Genomic DNA, 15,529 nt, shown 5'->3' with positions numbered 1-15,529 from the left:
CAATTTTAAACAAATGTGCTACTTACAGTAAGATAACTAGGTAAGTAATTTACTCTCGTTGAGAATATGATTTGATAAATTATGACTTTGAAATTGGTAGGGATGCTTAGACCATTGTTTAAAATCATTCGAACGTTTATGATCTGATTATGATGTATGAGTTCCGAATTAGAGAGTTCAACTTCACAAATGCGAGATGTAGGTGTATATGCATGAGATTGACACGGAAATGTGAGAGGAACGTATTCGGCTATAGAATGAATTTAGTTGGATATATATATTGCTTCCACCTTTGTGATATGAATGATAAAAGTAGTACCTTAGTTATTTTCTATTCGGCCAAAGGATGAAACAAACAAGCTTAGATATTATTATGCCATTCTTTTAAATGATTTCATTATTTAAAACTTACTAAGCATCGAAATGCTTATTCTTTTGCTTTAATTCTCTATTTTATAGATTTTGTTCGTCAGCTATAGGACTCGGAAGTGTCAAAGTCGAAGTCATCCACACTATCTAAGCCACTTTTTGGTACTCTTCAGTTGAACTGGATAATGGCATGTATAGGGCTGACCCTTGTTGTTAATTAAGTATCTTTTGGTAATGTATATTCGTATAGCCATGCGAAAATGGCTTGTATATTTTGAGTATAACATTATGATCATTTTGTATATATGGTCTTATGATATGGTTATTAAGTGGTGTGGAAATGTTTGGTAATGATTAGCCATTGGAATGGCCAATCATGGTCCTATTGGTGCTACGTATGTCATGGCTAATCGTGATTATACTTGGAAATAATGTATGTCAAATTACTAGTTGATTCATGGAAAACTATGAAATAGGTAAAATTTACCTTAAAATAGATGCTGACAGCAGCAGTAATGTAAATTTGAAAAATCACTAAAACTATTAAAAATGGAATTAAATAATGAATAAATTATGTAATTGAATCTTGATGAGTCTATTTTCATATGAAAGAAACGAAACGACCATATGAGCCGTATTTTATGAGATGTTTAAGTTTTCGTGAAATAGGGCCAGAGCGATTTCTGGATCCCTTGTTCTAACTTTGGAAATTCACCATAAATTAATCAGATATAATTAGAAGTCATTCTTTATATGTAAAGATTCCTTTTTGAGTCTATTTTCATTAGAAACAAACGGAATAAGTATTGAAGCCTTGTACAGGGAGATATCTAAGTCGTAATTCATGAAGGTCAGAGTAGTCGAACCCTAAAACAGGGGAGACTTTAGCTAATAAACTCTACTAATTGGCCTGACAAAAAATTCTAGAAAAAAATTATTAAATATATGTATGAGTCTAATTTCAGGAAAAATTTACAGAATTTGATTTCGAGTTTTGGAACTCGAGATATGATTTTTAGAGTGACTGTGATACAGTTAGCCAGCTCGTCTGGAAATTTTAAAAATGAATTGTATGACCTGTTTAAGTAAGGAATTAAGTCCGTTAGCACCTCGTGTTCGACTCCGGAAATGGTATCAGGTACGAGGTGTTACATTTAATTGGTATCAGAGCTACGGTTTAGTCGATTCTAGGACTACTGTAATACGTAGGGGAATAGCTATACATGCCATTATGTGTTTATCTGATAGTGTGGTGATTTCTGACAATTAAAAATGTGTTTATTTATAGTAATGGATCCTGATCCCAACCGAGCAGTAGCTGACGATGTTGAGAGTGTAATGCCTGCTCTCGCACATGAGATGGCGCCAGTGGACTCTCAACCTATTGCTAGTAATTAGAATGATGAAGCTAGGCAGGCTTTTTATAGCATGATGAATGATTGGTTCAATCAGTATATTCGAACTAATACGGCCATCCCACAACCCCCACCCTCGACTAATACAAACCCTGCACCTGTAATATCTCCTAGAGTTGACCCGTCGAGGTTGAACAAGCCCCCGGTTGATAGGATTCGGAAGCATGGGGCTACTGAGTTCGAGGCTACTGACAGTGATGATGCCGAAGCGGTGAGTTTTGGCTTGATAATACCGTTCGTGTGTTCGATGAATTATCGTGCACACCTGATGAATGTTTAAAATGTGCTATATCTCTGTTACGTGATTCTGCCTACTATTGGTGGAATACCTTGGTTTCCGTCGTGCCGAGAGAACGGGTTACTTGGGAATTCTTTCAAACCGAGTTCCGCAAGAAATATATCAGTCAAAGATTCATCGATCAGAAACGGAAAGAATTTCTTGAGCTTAAGCAGGGTTCTATGTCAGTTACTGATTATGAGCGAAAGTTTGTCAGACTTAGTAGATACGCTCGGGAATGTGTTTCGTCCGAGGCTATCATGTGTAAACGCTTCGAGGACGGGTTGAACGAATATATAAAACTGTATGTTGACATTCTTGAAATTAGAGAATTTGTAGTACTTGTCGAACGAGCTTGCAAAGTCGAAGAGCTCAATAAGGAGAAAAGAAAAGCTGAAGTGGAAGTAAGAGAATTTCGTAAGAGGTCTTCGGGAAAGCCCTTTCAACAATCATCAAAGAAATTTAAAAGTGATCCAGGCCGATCTAAAGACACTTTGGGCTTTTCCAGACGAGATCGTGATCGACCCCCTGTGAGTACGCGAGTCACTTCGGTTGCCAGTGTTGGAAATGATCGTCGGGACAGGATGGAGTGCTAGTATTGCGATAAATGGCATTCGGGGAGTTGTAGATTCCATGACCGCTCCTGTTATAAGTGCGGATCAGTTGACCACTTTATCAAGGATTGCCCGAGACTGTCTGAACAGAATGTAAATCAGAGTGGGAAACCGGGTGCTACTACTGCTCGAGGTAGACCATCTAAAAATGCGGCGAATGCTAGTGGCGGTCAGAGAGGATCTAGAGATGTTACCACCAGATCTGAGGCTCGTGCTCCTGCTAGAGCTTATGCTATACGTGCACGTGAGGATGCTTCTTCGCCTGATGTTATTACCGGTACATTCACTCTCTTTGATACTGATGTGATTGCTTTGATTGACCCTGGTTCTACTCATTCTTATATATGTGAGACTTTAGCATCCAGTAAGACTTTACCTGTTGAGTTTACTGAGTTCGTTATTAGAGTGTCGAATCCCTTGGGTCATTATGTGCTTGTTGATAAGGTGTGTAAGAAATGTCCCCTAGTAATTCGAGGTTCCTGTTTTCCGGCCGATTTGATGCTTTTACCGTTTGAGGAATTTGATGTTATCCTCGGGATGGATTGGTTGACCGTACATGATGCAATTGTAAATTGCAAAAGTAAGACCATTGATTTGAGATGTGCAAATAATGAGATAATCCGAGTTGAGTCTACTAATTGGAACGGATTACCAACAATAATATCCTCGATGTTAGCTCAAAAATATGTGAGAAAGGGGTGTAAAGCGTATCTTGCATACGTACTTGATAATAAAGAATCAGAAAAGAAACTTGAATCGGTACCAGTGTTTTGTGAATATCCGAATGTTTTTCCCGAAGAATGTGACAGCCCAAAATTGACCCTAGTGGGAAGGTGGTCTCGGGACCACAAAACCGAGGCATAAAAATAATTAAAATTTTATTTTGATGCCTATAATATGTGTGTGCTCATGTATGACATTTTATGATGATTGATTTAGTGTTATAAGGGTGAATTCCACAAGAAAGGACTTAGTAATGAACTTTGAAAGTATGATAGGGAAATGTGTGATGACTAATTAAAGCATGCATGCAAAATAATGGACTTGCATGTCAAATTCCCCCTTTTATAGGTGGTGGCCGGCCATGACAAGGGAGGATGGGCTAAACATGTCATGAAACATGTTTTGTTGGTGCATTAGGGTGAAATAATAAACAAAGGTGTATGGGTGATAAAAAAATGAAAAAAAAAATGTGTGTGAGTGTGGTAATCCCCCCCATTGCCGTGAGTTGTAGAGAAGGAAAGAAAAAAATTTTGTTCATCCTTTCTTTGAGCCAAAACTAAGGAAGAAGGAGGATTTTTGCTTCATGCTTGGTTTGGAAGAGATCTAGAAGGAGATTTGGCTAAGTTTGCATCAAGATTAAGGTATGTATGAGGTTGTGTTAGGAGTTTCATGCATGTTTTGGTTGCTAACTTGATGTGCATGTTAGCCATGGCTCAAATCTTTGTTAAGCCATGGAAATGGTATTTGGCCAAAGTTGTTATGGTGATAAAGCCATTGCATGCTAAGTGTGAAGCTTGATGATGATGCATGCAATGATGGATTGTCTACTCTTGAGTAAGATTTTGAGCTTTCTTTTGTTTTATCATGATTGAAGTTGAAAAGGAGCATGATTGTCATATTCGCCATGATGCATTCATGAGCATGGTTCATGCTTCTTGCATGTTAGTTAAAATTTGTGTTTTGGATGGCTATGGACACCTTGAAATTCGCCATGCTCATATATGTATATATATGTTTGCACATGATGTTTTGGTTATGAAGGAAGTGATGAATAAGTTTGTTTAAAGAAGAAGATGTTGAAGAATAATTGTGCAATTGTAAGCACATTGCCTAGCACACATATGAGTGCTTGATGCTATATTGTAAGTTTTGAGCTACAATATGCAAAGCATTAACTAGTAAAATGCATGCTGTTTTGTGTGGTATTAAGTGCATAATTGGCCTCAACATGGACAAGTATATTCGGCCTTGGGTAGCCTATTGAAGGCCTTAGCTTTTCCTTGATGCTCGAATAAATTGTATTGAATTGCTTGATGTAGTATAAAATGTGCATGACCATTGTGTATTCAAGCTAAAGGGTGGCCATATGACCATTTAAATTCCTTGTCATATTCGGCCATAAGCTAGCACAATGAGGTTTTGATAAATTGAATTTGTTTGAATTAGCTCAAGAGCTAAGAGGGCCACAATTGGACAAGGGGAAGGAAAAAGTAATCGAATAGCCGTAAAAGCCGTTCGACAACATCCGAGGTAAGTCCTCAAGAAGTGACCTTACTTGAATTATGTGAGATGAAATATGGATGTGTATGATTATTGATTATGTGTGTATGAGTATTTGAATTCCACCGGGCTAAGTCCCAAGGCGAATATGCTAATGATTATAATTGTGTTTGAGCCTTAGTAAGGAAAATGAAATATGTATGTCCAATGATTATTGATGTATGTGTGCATGAGAAATTGAATGATATCCGGGCTAAGCCCCGAAGACAATTATGCTGAAAATTATATCCGGGTTAAGACCCGAAGGCAATTGTGCTAGTAGCTATATCCGGGCTAAGACCCAAAGGCATTCGTGCAAGTTGTTAAATCCGGGCTAAGACCAAGGCATTTGTGCAAATCGTGATATCCGGTTAAGTCCGTAGGCCTTGGTGCGGGTTACCATAACCGGGCTATGTCCCAAGGCGATTGAACGAGTAGCGACGTCGGTTAAACTCCGAAGGTATGTGATTTGAAAATTATAAGCTTGCTGGAAAATTTCAGCTAATGCACTTGTGAAATTTCCCAATGACAAGGTAAGTGCGGTGTGTGCTTTGCGCGCTAGGAGTAGGCGTGTGAATATCCGCTCCTATGATGGAACGAGTTATCGGCCTTAATGAAGCCGTTATTTGTGTATGAACATAAGAGTTGGGATGGTGAAGTAAGTATGATTATGTGAATGTGCATTAATGAAATGATACATTTAACTATGTGAATGTATTGCTGTAATTAGAGTTGATTATATTCCTTGAGACTTACTAAGCATAAAAATGCTTACTCATTGCTTTGGCTCTCGGTTTTCTAGATTTCGCTCGATAGCAATCGGATTCGGGATCGTTGAAGTCGAAGTCATCCACACTATCAAGCCCCCATTTTGGTATAAATTCTTGGTTGAACTTGAAATGGCATGTATAGGACTACCCTTGTTGGTTTAAATATGTTATGATGTATATGTGTACGGCCATGCGAAAATGGCTCGTAATAGTGAAATATCGACTTAAACTATTTGCGGTTTGTATATATATATATATGGTGTCATGATGTGACTATGAATTGGAAATGGGAATGTTGGTCACATGATCAGCCATTGGCATGGTTAAAATGATCATATGTGGACCTATGTAAGGCAAGACTAGTTGGTTCATGGAGACTACAAAATAGGTAAGACCTACCTTAAAAACAGATGCTGCCAGCTGCAGTAACGTGAATGTGAAAAATCACCAAAATTTGTAGGAATGGTATTAAATAGTGAATCAGCTATGTAAATGAACATTGATGAGTCTATTTTCATATGGAAGAAACGAAATGGTCATAGGAGTTACATGTTAAGAGATATTAAAGCTATTGTAAGACAGGCCCAGAACGGTTTCTGGGTTCCATGTCGCAACTTTAAAAATTTACTATAAATTATCCAGAAAGAATTAGGAGACATACCTTATATGTACAGATTCCATTTTGAGTCTAGTTTCATTTGAAACAAACTCCACCAGCATTGAAACCCTGTACAGAGAGATATTCAAGTTATACCGCGCGAAGGTCAGAGCAGTCGATCCCTGTAACATGGGTGACTTTAACTAATAAACTGTACCAATTGGCCCGACCAAAAATTCTAGAAATAAATTCATGGATGGATATATGAGTCTAAATTCAGGGAAAATTTACGAAACCAGTTTCCGAGTTTTGAAACTCGAGATATGATTTTTAAGGCGACAGTGACGCAGTTTTTCCAGCCTGACTGGAAATGTCCAATGGATGGGCAAAACAAGTGAACTTGGCTTGCTAACCCTCGTGTCCGACACGGCGATGGTCTCGGGTTCGGGTGTTACAATTTTATTGGTATCAGAGCCACGGTTTAGTCGATTCTAGGACTACCGTGAGGTGTTTGGGGTCTAGCTATACATGCCATTAAATGATGAATCGATAGTGTGGTGATTTCTGACAATTTGACTTTGAGTTTGTTTATAGCAATGGATCCCGATCCCAACCGAGCAATAGCTGATGATGTGGAGAGTGTGGCGCCTGCTCCCGCACAAGGGACAGCGCCGGCGGACTCTCAACCTATGGCCAGCAATCCGAATGATGAGGCTAGGCAAGCCTTTTATAGTGTGATGAACGAATGGTTTAATCAATACATTCGAACTAACACGGCTGTCCCACAACCTCCATTCCCGACAAATGCAACCCCCGCACCTACAATACCTCCGGTAACTGACCAAATAAGGTCAAGTAAGCCCCCAGTCGATAGGATTCGAAAACATGGGGCCACTGAATTTAAAGCTACGGATGATGACGATGCGAACGAGCTGAATTTTGGTTGGACAACACTATCCGGTGCTCGATGAGCTATCTTGTACACCGATGAGTGCTTAAAGTGTACCATCTCCTTGCTACGTGATTCCACCTACTATTGGTGGAGTACTCGACTGTGGTACCTAGAGAGCAAGTGACTTGGGAATTCTTTCAAACCAAGTTCAAAAAAAAAGAGTATATCATCGAGATTCATCGACCAAAAGCGAAGGGAATTTCTTGATCTTAAGCAAGGTTCTATGTCGGTTACCGACTATGAACGAAAATTTGTGAGGCTTAGCCGATACACGCGAGAATGCATTTCGTCCGAAGCTATTATGTAAACGCTCGAGGATGGGCTGAATGATGATATAAGGATGTTCGTTGGCATTCTCGAAATACGAGAGATCGTAGTACTTGTTGAGCGAGCTTGTAAAGTCGAAGAGCTTAGAAAGGAGAAACAAAAGCTGATGTGGGAACCGGAGAATTCGAAGAGGTCCTCGGAAAGTCTCTTCAACAGCAATCAAGAGATTTCGAGATGATATGAACCGGTCTAGAGGCGCTTTGGGCTTTTCTAGACGAGGACGCGATCGACCCCCTGTGACCACACGAGTCACTTCGATCGCCAGTGGTGGAAATGATCGCCGAGAGAGGGTGGAGTGTCAACATTGTGGCAAATGGCATTCGGGAGCTGTTGGTTTCGTGATCGCTCTGCTATAAGTGTGGATCGGCCGACCACTTTAGGAAGGATTGCCCGAGGATGCTTGAGCAGAATGTGAGTCGAGTGGAAACTCGGGTGCTACCATTGCCGAGGTAGGCCACCTAGAAATATGGGCAATGTCGTTGGCGGTCGAGAGGATCTAGAGATGCTACCATCGATCCGAGGCTCGTGCTCTTGCGAGGACTTATGCCATACGTGCACGCGAGGATGCTGCCTCTCCAGATGTCATTACCGGTGCTTTCACTCTTTTCAATACTAATGTGATTGCTTTGATTGACCCTGGTTCTACTCAATCTTATATATGTGAAACCTTAGCATCTAGTAAGACTTTGCCTATTGAGTCTACTGAGTTTGTAATTCGGGTGTCAAACCCCTTGGGTCATTACGTGCTTGTCAACAAAGTGTGCAAGAAAAGTCCCCTAGTGTTCCGAGGTTCTTGTTTCCCGGCGGACTTGATGCTTTTGCCGTTCGATGAATTCGACGTTATTCTTGGTTTGGATGGGTTGACCATGCACGATGCGGTCGTAAATTGCAAAAGCAAGACTATCGATTTGAGGTGCGCGAATAACGAGATAATTCGGGTTAAGTCTACGGACTTAAAGGGTTGCCACCGTAATATCGCAATGTTGGCCCGAAAATATGTAAGAAAAGAGTGCGAAGCGTACCTTGCGACGCTTTCGATGACAAGGAATCGTAAAAGAAACTCGAATCTGTGCCGTGGTTTGTGAATACCGGATGTTTTCCCGAAGAATTGCGGGTTTACCACTGTTGCGGGAAATAGAATTTGGCATCAATTGGTACTGGTACCACTCAATTTCGATAGCTCCGTATCGTATGGCACCAACGGAATTAAAGGAGTTAGAAGCTCGATTGCAAGAATTGGTGGATAGAGGTTTTGCTCGCTTGAGTTTTTCGCCTTAGGGTGCGCCGGTGTTGTTCGTGAAAAGAAGGATGGAACCATGCGGCTGTGCATCGATTATCGTCAGCTTAATAAAGCGACAATAAAGAACAAATATCCGTTGCCACGTATCGTTGACTTGTTCGATCAACTAAAGGGAGCCTCAGTGTTCTCGAAAATAGATTTGAGATCGGGCTATTATCAATTGCGAATCCGAGATTCGGACGTACCCAAGACTGCCTTCAGAACGAGATATGGTCACTATGAGTTCCTAGTGATGCCGTTTGGGCTCACTAATGCCCCTGCGGTATTTATGGATTTAATGAATCGGATCTTTAGACCATATTTGGATCGATTCGTAGTCGTGTTCATTGATGACATCTTGGTCTATTCAAGAAATGAGACCGAACATCTTTGAACACTGCGGTTAGTCTTTGCAAATTTTACGGGATAAGCAATTATATGCTAAGTTCAGCAAGTGTGAGTTCGGTTAGAGAGGTTAGCTTCTTGGGTCATGTGGTATCTCGTGATCGGGTATTTGAGTCGACCGAATAAAATTTCAGCCATACTTAATTGGAAGCCTCAGAAATATTACGAGGTTCGAGCTTTTTGGGCCTGCCAGGTTATTACCGACGATTTGTAAAGGCTTCTCAACGATAGCCACGCCGATGACGGCTTACTCCAAAAGGATGTTAAGTTCGAATGGACGGAGAAATGCCAAAAAGTTTCGATCAACTGAAAACTTATTTGATGAAGCCCCAATTCTAGTGCAACTCGAGTCCGGCAAAGAGCTTGTCATCTATAGCGACGCCTCTCTACTTGGGTTAGGTTGCGTATTAATGCAAGAAGGTCGAGTTGTGGCCTATGCGTCGAGGCAATTAAAGCCACATGAGAAAAATTATCCGACTCATGATCTCGAATTGGCGCCATCGTATTCGCCTTAAAGATTTGGCGACATTACTTATTTGGTGAAAGGTGCCATGTATACTCGGATCACAAAAGTCTCAAATATTTGATGATCCAAAGAGACTTAAATCTGCGACAAAGGCGTTGGCTCGAGCTGTTAAAGGATTACGAGCTGGTCATTGACTATCACCGGGAAAGGCGAATGTGGTTGCGGATGCCTTGAGTCGTAAATCATTATTCGCTTCGAGCGATGAAGCGTGCACTTGTGCATTCGATCCGATAGTGTGTTAGTAGCTGAATTGAAAGCCAAACCACTATTGATACATCAAATTTGAGAAGCTCGAGAAAGTCGACGACGAGTTGGGCGCAAACAAGTGAGTGTGTTCCAAACAAGGATTCGAGTTTCAAATCGATGATGACGATTGTTTGAGGTTCAAAAGTCGTCTGTGTGTTCCAAAGAATTGAACTCATTTCGATAATTCTGAATGAAGCCCATTGTAGCCGAATGGCAATCCACCGGGAGTCTGAAGATGTACAATGATTTGAAACGTCGGTTTTGGTGGCATGGTATGAAGCGAGACATCTCCGACTTTGTTTGAGATGTTTAATATGTCAACAAGTGAAAGCGGAACATCGGTGCCTTGAGATTACTTGACCAATCACGATACCCGAGTGGAAATGGGATCGAGTCACAATGGACTTTGTATCCGGACCGCCATTGTCGCAAGTAAGAAGGATGCGGTTTGGGTCGTGGTAGATCGATTGACTAAGTCGGCCCACTTTGTCCCCGTGACGCACGGATTTTTCAATTGACAAATTAGCTGAATTATACGTTTCTCAGTTGTGAGATTACACGGGTGCCTATTTCCATCGTGTCGGATAGAGATCCGAGATTTACCTCGCGATTTTGGAAAAAGTTGAAAGAAGCTTTGGGTACCAAGTTGCATTTCAGACCGCCTTTCACCCCAAACCGATGGTCAATCCGAGCGGATAATTCGGATACTTGAGGATATGTTAAGATGTTACGTCCTCGAGTTTAGTGGTTTATGGGAGCGGTATTTGCCGTTGATTGAATTCGCACAACAACAAACTTTCAATCAAGTATTAAGATGGCACCCTACGAGGCTTTGTACGGTCGTAAATGCCGTACACCATTGTTTTGGACCGAGCTCGGTGAAAGCAAGATTTTCGGGTGGATTTGATTAGGGATGCTGAAGAAAGTGAAAGTAATCCGTGAAAGTCGAAGATAGCCTCCGATCGTCCGAAGTCGTGACGCGGACTGAAGCGTAAGGATATCGAGTATCGGTGGGTGATAAAGTGTTTCTCAAGGTATCGCCTTGGAAAAAGATACTCGATTCGGCCGTAAGGGCAAGTTGAGCCGAGGTTTGTTGGGCCATATGAGATATCCGAAGCGAGTCGATCCGGTGGCATATCGTTTGATTTTGCCCCGAACTCGAAAAGGTTCACGATGTCTTTCACGTTCGATGCTTGACGCTATAGATCCGATCCATCGCACGTGATTAGTCCATCGAAATTGAAATTCAAGCTAATATGAGTTATGAGGAAGAACCGATTCGTATCCTATCACGAAGTGAAAGAGTTGTGAAACAAGCGGGTTCCGCTAGTAAAAGTGTTATGGCTCAAGCACGGGATAGAAGAAGCTACTTGGGAGACCGAGAACTCTATGAAAGAGCGATATCCAAACCTATTTACGGTAAGATTTTCGGGACGAAAATTTCTTAAGTGGGGAGAGTTGTGACCCAAAATTGACCCTAGTCGGAAGGTGGTCTCGGGACCACAAAACCGAGGCATAAAAATAATTAAAATTTTATTTTGATGCCTATAATATGTGTGTGCTCATGTATGACATTTTATGATGATTGATTTAGTGTTATAAGGGTGAATTCCACAAGAAAGGACTTAGTAATGAACTTTGAAAGTATGATAGGAAATGTGTGATGACTAATTAAAGCATGCATGCAAAATAATGGACTTGCATGTCAAATTCCCCTTTATTGGTGGTGGCCGGCCATGACAAGGAGGATGGGCTAAACATGTCATGAAACATGTTTTGTTGGTGCATTAGGGTGAAATAATAAACAAAGGTGTATGGGTGATAAAAAATGAAAAAAAATGTGTGTGAGTGTGGTAATCCCCCCATTGCCGTGAGTTGTAGAGAAGGAAAGAAAAAATTTTGTTCATCCTTTCTTTGAGCCAAAACTAAGGAAGAAGGAGGATTTTTGCTTCATGCTTGGTTTGGAAGAGATCTAGAAGGAGATTTGGCTAAGTTTGCATCAAGATTAAGGTATGTATGAGGTTGTGTTAGGAGTTTCATGCATGTTTTGGTTGCTAACTTGATGTGCATGTTAGCCATGGCTCAAATCTTTGTTAAGCCATGGAAATGGTATTTGGCCAAAGTTGTTATGGTGATAAAGCCATTGCATGCTAAGTGTGAAGCTTGATGATGATGCATGCAATGATGGATTGTCTACTCTTGAGTAAGATTTTGAGCTTTCTTTTGTTTTATCATGATTGAAGTTGAAAAGGAGCATGATTGTCATATTCGCCATGATGCATTCATGAGCATGGTTCATGCTTCTTGCATGTTAGTTAAAATTTGTGTTTTGGATGGCTATGGACACCTTGAAATTCGCCATGCTCATATATGTATATATATGTTTGCACATGATGTTTTGGTTATGAAGGAAGTGATGAATAAGTTTGTTTAAAGAAGATGTTGAAGAATAATTGTGAAATTGTAAGCACATTCGGCCTAGCACACATATGAGTGCTTGATGCTATATTGTAAGTTTTGAGCTACAATATGCAAAGCATTAACTAGTAAAATGCATGCTGTTTTTGTGTGGTATTAAGTGCATAATTGGCCTCAACATGGACAAGTATATTCGGCCTTGGGTAGCCTATTGAAGGCCTTAGCTTTTCCTTGATGCTCGAATAAATTGTATTGAATTGCTTGATGTAGTATAAAATGTGCATGACCATTGTGTATTCAAGCTAAAGGGTGGCCATATGACCATTTAAATTCCTTGTCATATTCGGCCATAAGCTAGCACAATGAGGTTTTGATAAATTGAATTTGTTTGAATTAGCTCAAGAGCTAAGAGGGCCACAATTGGACAAGGGGAAGGAAAAAGTAATCGAATAGCCGTAAAAGCCGTTCGACAACATCCGAGGTAAGTCCTCAAGAAGTGACCTTACTTGAATTATGTGAGATGAAATATGGATGTGTATGATTATTGATTATGTGTGTATGAGTATTTGAATTCCACCCGGGCTAAGTCCCAAGGCGAATATGCTAATGATTATAATTGTGTTTGAGCCTTAGTAAGGAAAATGAAATATGTATGTCCAATGATTATTGATGTATGTGTGCATGAGAAATTGAATGATATCGGGCTAAGCCCGAAGACAATTATGCTGAAAATTATATCCGGGTTAAGACCAAGGCAATTGTGCTAGTAGCTATATCGGGCTAAGACCCAAAGGCATTCGTGCAAGTTGTTAAATCCGGGCTAAGACCAAGGCATTTGTGCAAATCGTGATATCCGGGTTAAGTCCGTGAGGCCTTGGTGCGGGTTACCATAACCGGGCTATGTCCGAAGGCGATTGAGCGAGTAGCGACGTCCGGTTAAACTCGAAGGTATGTGATTTGAAAATTATAAGCTTGCTGGAAAATTACAGCTAATGCACTTGTGAAATTTCCCAATGACAAGGTAAGTGCGGTGTGTGCTTTGCTGGCGCTAGGAGTAAGAGCGTGTGAATATCCGCTCCTATGATGGAACGAGTTATCGGCCTTAATGAAGCCGTTATTTGTGTATGAACATAAGAGTTGGGATGGTGAAGTAAGTATGATTATGTGAATGTGCATTAATGAAATGATACATTTAACTATGTGAATGTATTGCTGTAATTAGAGTTGATTATATTCCTTGAGACTTACTAAGCATAAAAATGCTTACTCCATTGCTTTGGCTCTCGGTTTTCTAGATTTCTTTCGATAGCAATCGGATTCGGGATCGTTGAAGTCGAAGTCATCCACACTATCAAGCCCCCATTTTGGTATAAATTCTTGGTTGAACTTGAAATGGCATGTATAGGACTACCCCTTGTTGGTTTAAATATGTTATGATGTATATGTGTACGACCATGCGAAAATGGCTCGTAATAGTGAAGTATCAACTTAAACTATTTACGGTTTGTATATATATATATATGGTGTCATGATGTGACTATGAATTGGAAATGGGAATGTTGGTCACATGATCAGCCATTGGCATGGTTAAAATGATCATATGTGGACCTATGTAAGGCAAGACTAGTTGGTTCATGGAGACTACAAAATAGGTAAGACCTACCTTAAAAACAGATGCTGCCAGCTGCAGTAACGTGAATGTGAAAAATCACCAAAATTTGTAGGAATGGTATTAAATAGTGAATCAGCTATGTAAATGAACATTGATGAGTCTATTTTCATATGGAAGAAACGAAATGGTCATAGGAGTTACATGTTAAGAGATATTAAAGCTATTGTAAGACAGGGCCAGAACGGTTTCTGGGTTCCCTGTCGCAACTTTAAAAATTTACTATAAATTATCCAGAAAGAATTAGGAGACATACCTTATATGTACAGATTCCATTTTGAGTCTAGTTTCATTTGAAAGAAACGCCACCAGCATTGAAGCCCTGTACAGAGAGATATTCAAGTTATACCGCGCGAAGGTCAGAGCAGTCGATCCCTGTAACATGGGTGACTTTAACTAATAAACTGTACCAATTGGCCCGACCAAAAATTCTAGAAATAAATTCATGGATGGATATATGAGTCTAAATTCAGGGAAAATTTACGAAACCAGTTTCCGAGTTTTGAAACTCGAGATATGATTTTTAAGGCGACAGTGACGCAGTTTTTCCAGCCTGACTGGAAATGTCCAATGGATGGGCAAAACAAGTGAACTTGGCTTGCTAACCCCTCGTGTCCGACACCGGCGATGGTCTCGGGTTCGGGGTGTTACAAAGAATTACCGGGGCTACCACCTGTTCGGGAGGTAGAGTTTGGCATCGAACTTGTACTTGGGACTACACCAATTTCGATAGCTCCGTATCGTATGGCACCGATGGAATTAAAGGAATTGAAAGCTCAGTTGCAAGAGTTGATGGATAGAGGTCTCGCTCGACCGAGTTTCTCACCTTGGGGTGCACCAGTATTGTTTGTGAAAAAGAAGGACGGAACCATGAGGTTGTGCATCGACTACCGTCAGCTGAATAAAGTGACAATAAAGAATAAATATCCGTTACCGCGTATTGATGATTTGTTTGATCAACTAAAGGGAGCCTCAGTGTTTTTAAAGATAGATTTGAGATTGGGTTATTATCAGTTGCGGGTTCGAAATTCAGATATACCCAAAATCGCTTTTAGAACGAGATACGGTCACTATGAGTTCTTAGTGATGCCGTTTGGACTCACTAATGCCCCTGTGGTATTTATGGATTTGATGAATCGAATCTTCAAACAATATCTGGATCGGTTTGTAGTTGTGTTTATTGATGACATTTTAGTCTATTTGAGAGATGAAACCGAACATGCTGAGCACCTGAGATTAGTGTTGCAGATTTTACAGGATAAGCAGTTATATGCTAAGTTCAGTAAATGTGAGTTCTGGTTGAGAGAAGTTAGATTTTGGGTCATGTGGTATCTGCATTGGGTATTTGAGTTGATTTGAGCAAAAATTTCAGCCATACTTAACTAGAAGCCTCCGAGAAATA

This window comes from Gossypium arboreum, chromosome 11 (assembly GCF_025698485.1).
Source record: "Gossypium arboreum isolate Shixiya-1 chromosome 11, ASM2569848v2, whole genome shotgun sequence".
Classification (NCBI taxonomy): domain Eukaryota; kingdom Viridiplantae; phylum Streptophyta; class Magnoliopsida; order Malvales; family Malvaceae; genus Gossypium; species Gossypium arboreum.
Note: the sequence above shows the minus strand (reverse complement) of the source record.